This window comes from Helianthus annuus, chromosome 16, assembly GCF_002127325.2.
Source record: "Helianthus annuus cultivar XRQ/B chromosome 16, HanXRQr2.0-SUNRISE, whole genome shotgun sequence".
In the NCBI taxonomy this organism is placed as follows: Eukaryota; Viridiplantae; Streptophyta; class Magnoliopsida; order Asterales; family Asteraceae; genus Helianthus; species Helianthus annuus.
Window position 1 is genome coordinate 112,712,437 of NC_035448.2, and position 7,372 is coordinate 112,719,808.

At 39.3% G+C, this 7,372-nt stretch overlaps 1 long non-coding RNA gene across 1 annotated transcript; it reads right to left on the reverse strand.

The window, feature by feature from the left end:
- Window positions 1-5,084: 5,084 nt before the first annotated feature.
- LOC110917074 lies at window positions 5,085-5,895 on the reverse strand. Its single transcript, XR_002580296.1, has 2 exons — window positions 5,545-5,895; window positions 5,085-5,208 (listed from the first exon to the last, which is right to left on the reverse strand). It is a non-coding gene; the product is annotated as an uncharacterized LOC110917074 (long non-coding RNA).
- Between the last annotated feature and the right edge of the window lie 1,477 nt (window positions 5,896-7,372).

Genomic DNA, 7,372 nt, shown 5'->3' on the forward strand with positions numbered 1-7,372 from the left:
TCTTCAAGCAAAAGGAGTTAAACATGCGTCAACGTCGATGGGTCGAGCTCTTGAATGATTACGAATGTGCGATCAAGTACCATCCGGGCAAAGCCAATGTTGTGGCCGACGCCCTCAGTCGGAAGGATACTACACCTAAACGTGTGCGAGCGTTACAACTTACCATCCAATCTAGTCTTCCTACCGAGATACGAGATGCTCAGGTTGAAGCGTTGAAAGCAGAGAACATTAGGGCTGAGTCCTTACGAGGATCGAGGAAGCAGTTAGAACAAAAGGAAGACGGCGCCTACTATGTAACAGGGCGCATCTGGGTCCCACTTTACGGAAACATACGCGAGCTTGTGATGGATGAAGTGCACAAGTCTCGTTATTCGGTACATCCTGGTTTGGATAAGATGTACCACGATCTCAAGACTACGTATTGGTGGCCTAGTATGAAAGCCAACATAGCAACCTACGTTAGTAAATGCCTGACTTGTGCTAGGGTCAAGGTCGAATACCAGAAACCATCAGGCCTACTCCAACAACCAGAGATCCCGACATGGAAATGGGAGAAAATTTCCATGGATTTCGTTACTGGCCTGCCTAGATCTCAACGCGGAAATGACACTATTTGGGTGATAGTGGATCGATTGACTAAGGCTGCACACTTCTTGGCTATCAAGGAAACGGATAAGTTTTCTACTCTAGCAGACGTCTACCTAAAGGAAGTAGTATCAAGGCACAGAGTGCCAACCTCCATCATTTCTGATCGTGACTCACGTTTTACATCTGAATTGTGGCAAGCTATGCACAAGTCCTTTGGCTCTCGATTAGACATGAGCACGGCATATCATCCGCAGACGGATGGGCAATCTAAATGCACCATCCAAACCTTTGAAGTCATGCTTAGGGCATGTGTAATCGACTTTGGTAACGGCTGGGAGAAACACCTCCCGTAGTGGAGTTTTCGTATAACAACAGTTACCACACCAGTATCCAGGCCGCTCCGTTCGAGGCATTGTACGGACGGAAGTGCCGATCACCTCTTTGTTGGGCAGAGGTTGGCTACAGTCAGTTCACAGGCCCAGAACTTGTAGTAGATACAACCGAGAGGATTGCTCAGATACGACAACGAATAGCGGCAGCTCGTGACCGTCAGAAAAGCTATGCTGACAAGCGAAGGAAACCACTCGAGTTCCAGGTTGGGGATCGAGTGCTACTTAAAGTCTCACCTTGGAAAGGTGTAGTTCGTTTTGGCAAACGAGGCAAATTCAACCCGCGATATGTTGGACCCTTCGAAATCATTGAGAAAATTGGCAAGGTGGCCTACAAGCTGAATCTACCGGCAGAACTCAGCGGAGTTCACAATGTTTTCCATGTGTCGAATCTGAAGAAGTGTCTGTCAGATGAGACCCTCATAGTTCCTCGCAAGGAGCTCACTATCGACGATCAGTTGCGATTCATCGAGGAACCAGTAGAGATTACTGATCGAGATGTTAAGGTTCTCAAGCGTACCAGAATACCTCTTGTTCGAGTTCGTTGGAACTCCCGTCGTGGCCCAAAGTATACCTGGGAACGAGAAGACCAAATGAAACTCAAGTATCCCCAGTTGTTTAAGAAAAGTTCAACCACTAGTGAGGCTGAAGCTACTGCAGAATTTCGGGACGAAATTCCGAACCAACGGGGGGATGATGTGACACCCCAGGAAAACCAGGAAAACCACGCAACTTAACTAGCTTCCTCAGTAACCACGTGCTAAATTTCGGGACGAAATTTTCTTAACAGGGGTAGAATGTGACAACCCTCATAATTAAATGTATCCGTACGATTAATTAATATTAAATTGTGCTTAATGACTGTGCATAATTACAACTGATGTCGTAACTGCTTTATGATTTCTGCATTTTTCAGCTTTTTAACATTCTAGTCTTGTGCAGAAAATTGACAAAATGGTCCTGTATGCTTTCCTAAATGTTGGGAATTAAAAGTGTTACAAATAGTTACATAAAAGACACTATACGGAACAACTTAGCACTTTAACGAACCGGTATCTAACCGAACAACCGGACATTACCCGGAACACCAAAATATTGCTAGAAAAATTGTTTAATTATTTCTTGACTAGTTATGGTCCCCGAACACCGTAACACCCACTAGATATCTACTAACTAAAACATGTAACCTTATACTTAGAATTGAACTATTATTTACCTACTCACCATCAAAAGTTTCACTTACCCCCCCCCTGCCCATTTACGGTCCAAGGGACCCCACCAAAATCACCACCATACTTTCCTAGATTTGTTTCATATCTTACTTGATCCTTGCTTGATTCTTTGTACAAAATATTAGAATGAAATCTTATAAGTATGGAGGCCAAGATCTTTCCATATCATTTCATATCTCCAAAATCTTCACACCACTCCCTTATACTCACTCTCTCCCTCTCGGCTCTACTTAGAACAGCCACCATCACCACCTTGTCACCACCATCATTCCATTTTTAAGCTTAATCAAAGTGTTAGAAGGTGATTCTTGGAGCTTGAAGCTTGTGGATCATCAAGGAGCTCTCTTACTTGCATTCATTCATCACTTTTCATCATCTTTTTCTCTTGTGTTCTTCCCTAGCTTAAAGCTAGTAGTAAGATCTCTCATAACTCTTGTTTACTTTTATTTTTATGATTAAAAGATGTAGTATGACGAAAATAACAAGAACACTAAAGAACATAAACTAAAAGCTTGAATATAATGTTTGCATGAAGATGAAATATGATGATATATTGTTAGAATGATGTTGTTTAGTAGATGGATGATGATTGCATGTTGATTTCTAGTAATATGATGATTGATCATCATATGGAACTTGTTAAAGTATGATTAAAAACATGGTTCAACAAGTTGGAAGGTGATTATGGGTTTACATGAAATAATCATCTTCTTGATCAAACATGAACTTGAAAGTGAAATGATTTTCTTGTAAAGTGGCAAACCAAGTGAACTAGTAAACTTGTGAACCCAAGACCTGTGTATGATTTTCCAAGAAAAACCAAGTTGAAAAGACGATTTTTGAAAGATCATAACTTTTCTTGCACTTACATTATTTTTGGAAATAAAATAAGTGTAGGAAGGCTAGTAAAACATGATGATGTTGTAAATAAATATTTTCGTAAAATGAGTTTACAAGTTGTAAACACCAAACCTTTGCTAGAATGAGATTTTAAAAGAAGTAAACACACTTTGGAGGGTAACTAAACCCACTAAACACTTTACCAAGTTACTACGCGCTTTTGTGAAATATCAAGTTCATGATTATTATATAAAGCATATAGTTTTTGCTCTTGGTGATGTAAAGTGTTTGTTGATGGTTATTGTGATTATTTTGAAAAGAAAATGATATGCTAAATAGCATGGGCACCTCCATTTACAAAGGAAACTATGGCGAAATTTTCTAAAAATTCCAACACTTAGAAAATATTTTCTAACAAGTGTCACAAGTGTATTTTTAACTATGATTTTCCGCAAAAGTCAGGGTGTGATATTAGAATTGTGTGGTACGTGTTAGAAGTAATGAGTAGATAAACCGTGCATAGGATACGTATTATGCATGCACGTGAAACTGATTGTTATCTGTACCATGCTAGGACGTGCTTAATCCCTGATTATTAGAGTAACTAATCTAACGGAGCAAACCAAGGTGAGTTCACACACTTTCCAAGGCATGGGATTCCCGGTGGTTGGGAATGGGGTTAAAGAACTAAAACGGAACCTACATATCCTCCTTGGGTAGGATATGTACCGCCATCCTCCATGGGTAGGATGCCAATATAAATCCTGCGTGTTCTCCTTGGGTAGAATACGTATGTTCGTCCTCCTTGGGTAGGACAACAACCTTAAACTTACTAGACAAAACTCTATCATTAAGTCCCTCATTTTTATATCGACTTAATCGCCGGGCCAATGGCGAACAGGTCATTAGTTAATAGCGCTATTAGGTTTGACAAACCTCACACCGTGCCGGTCGGACGGGCGTGTACTAATGGATCATGGCAACAGTCAATGATGATAGACATTGACTTAGGGCACAACTTACTTTCATCAGTAGTCGATATGGTAACGGTCTAGTGGTTCACATGGGGAAGCCCCCACTAATTATGGATATGGTTTGGGGAAAACAAAGATACTAGTTAACTCGTGGTTTACGAAACAACTTATGGTTTTCAAAACAAACTTGTAAAACTAAACAACCAACTATGAACTCGCTCAACTTCGTTGTTAACTCGTTGTTACATGCCTTGCAGGTCGTTAGGTGCTTATGGAGCTTGCACAGGGAGGAGTGGTCGTTGTGGGACATGGACTGTTGAGTCCCATGTCAAACTTTTAAACTTTATGAACTTATTACTTATGTTTAGGTTTTACAATTTATGCTTCCACTGTTAATTTAAAGTTGGTTATTTTCTTTTGAACACCAATTATATTGTGGTTGGTTTTATTTACTTAATTACGTTGTTCAATATGATTGGTGGCTTGATCCTGGTCAGTCACGCCTCCATGCGGTGATACTCCGCTTGTGGATATTTGGGGGTGTGACAGATTGGTATCAGAGCCATTGGTTATAGTGAACTTGGTTTTAAAAAGGGGAAAGCTTTTTGACAAAACCAGACTATAACCTGTACAGTGCTCAACGATCCACAACGACGCTTCACTCCACGTGCAAGACTCGACACAATAGGTGGTATGATTTATGTTTATATTGTATGTTTGGTAGTTCACATAGTGCATTAGTTAATGTGATAACTGCTATTTGAGCCTTGTGTGCTTACTCTCTTCTGTCATCCCACACTTACGCACTTTCGCGACACTTTACTCACTTACGTTGCTTCGTTGTGAAGATTGTGGTTGGTTTTATTTACTTTTGAACACCAATTATATTGTGGTTGGTTTTATTTACTTAATTACGTTGTTCATTGTGATTGGTGGCTTGATCCTGGTCAGTCACGCCTCCATGCGGTGATACTCCGCTTGTGGATATTTTGGGGTGTGACAGTCTTTGTTGTTTATCTACTACCTTTGCTGACTCATCTCTTGCATAAACTCCATTAACCTATTCCAACAAGCTGGTCATTAACATATATAACAAAGGGTCGTTACATATGTAGCTGTAAAAAAATGTAACATGTGTAGCTACGGGTTGTAGTAACAGGATGTGCCATCTAGTAGAATCACCACCTGGTAAGGATGAAAAAAAAAAGACAAACATTTTATTGAAAATAACATCACCGAAAATCAAAGAACTCATAAAAAAACTCAAAAGTAATGAATCTAACATCAAATCTGCTTCAAACCCATATGTTTGAAACACATATAGATCTGAAACAACTAAGAAGACCGGATTTTTGATGAAAGAAATTGGGCACACGAGAATTTCTTCTTGGTCTTGATTTAAAATTTTGAAATAAACAAACGAAGCTCTGAATTTAAATCTATCAAATATCAAAAGTATAAATCTAAACAAATTACATAAATAACAAAAGTAAGATCTTTAAACGTGTTTCTCTCACACACATTTGTGCGTGTGTTCTTGGTGTCCAGATGAACAAGATGAATATTGTTGTTTCTCTCTCCAAAACATCAGTTTCTCTCTTTAAAAACAGAAGCAACACCTTACTTTCTTTTCTTGAAGAGCTTTGATAATTGCTTCGATCCTCAGATTTGGTGGCTTCAATAGAAAGGAATGAGTATAAGATCTACATCTAGGTCTTTGAGAAATAGTTTGTTCAAATCTGATAAAATTGAAAAAAAGTGTTCTTGATGTTTTTTAGAGAGAGAAAGATGAAGGAGTTGGTAAGAGGGTGGGGTGAAGTACAAAACTTATGATGGTGAATGAAATGACTTACAGTCATGTATTGGGGTGTGTGTATGAAATGATACATCATGTGTAAAAAGATAATCCTACCCTCCAAAGCTCTAAAATCATATGTTGATGTGGAGCAATCTAGACCACACAATAGGGTTTGCTGAGTTTTCTCATTTAATTGGGTTTTCTCCCAATACTTACACTATATATATATATATATATATATATATATATATATATATATATATATATATATATATATATATATATAGGGGACCGCTAAAATGAAAACCACCTCCAGTTGTAAGAACCATGAGAACTACACCGTACGGGGCGAGTTGGACCAAAACTTTTTTCATAAACGTAGATGCCTGTATTATAAACACATTTGTAAAAAAAATTCAAAAAAAAAAATATCGTGTGTGTAGTTTTGAGCACCACAAGTTTGTGTTTACGGGTACTGTAAATTTTAGTAAACACAAACTTGTGGTGCTCAAAACTACACACACGACATTTTTTTTTTGAATTTTTTTTACAAATGTGTTTATAATACATGCATCTACGTTTATGAAAAAAAAATTGGTCCAACTCGCCCCGGATCTGAAGGGGTAAGGTCCCAAAAACCTTATAATAAGTACTTGGGACCATACCACAACCTTGTCTTTCAAACCTTTTTACCTTGCGCGGCCGCGCACTAGTTCCACAAAAGGAAGGCTTAAAGAGGCAAACAAAGCAGGCAACACCTGCGCGCCATAGAGCCTTGTGTTTTCCTCCATAAATCAAAGGATAAAAATCCTAAAATAAACACTTCCGCTTAATATCCAGACTTGGATATTATTTACCCAGCTGATGCCACACGATAAAGAAGTCACACAGGATTATGGCAATAAACTTCTAGAAAGACTCAATCGTGCACCACTAAGACGGTTATAACCGTCTGGACACGTGTCACCACCCCAGGCGTCCCTGAAATCATAACAATAGCATGTAATCGGAGAGAAACCTCCACTAGATCACTTTCCACGTGGCAAGCCCCCAGCCATCGATCTAAACCACGATCCGTGTGCACTCACGTCGGATCAAGAAGATTGAGGAAAGGAAAGGAAAGGTAATCGCTTACGGGGTTAGCATCTTCCGTCAACTTTTCACTAACGGGTTTTCCCGCCCAAGGACTCCCGGCTATAAATATGAGAACTATTCAGGTATGAAATTCAAGTTACACACACTTCTACAATACTTCTTCTTCTTCATAACCCATACTTATTCTCACACCGGAGTTGGGTCAACGAGAGAACCCCTTTCTCCCCTTGGCGAGGCTAACGGTGCTTCTTTTTTGCAGAATTATCGGAGAAGGAGATCGGTGGTAATCGAATCAAAGCGAGAGAGAACAACCCCCTTTATGCAGATCCAAACCCCCTAGATATTTCGATCCCGGTCGTTTATCTAGTGTTTCTTTAGGATCAAAAAGTTCTCATGGTTCTTACAACTGGAGGTGGTTTTCATTTTAGCAGTCCCCTATATATATATATATATATA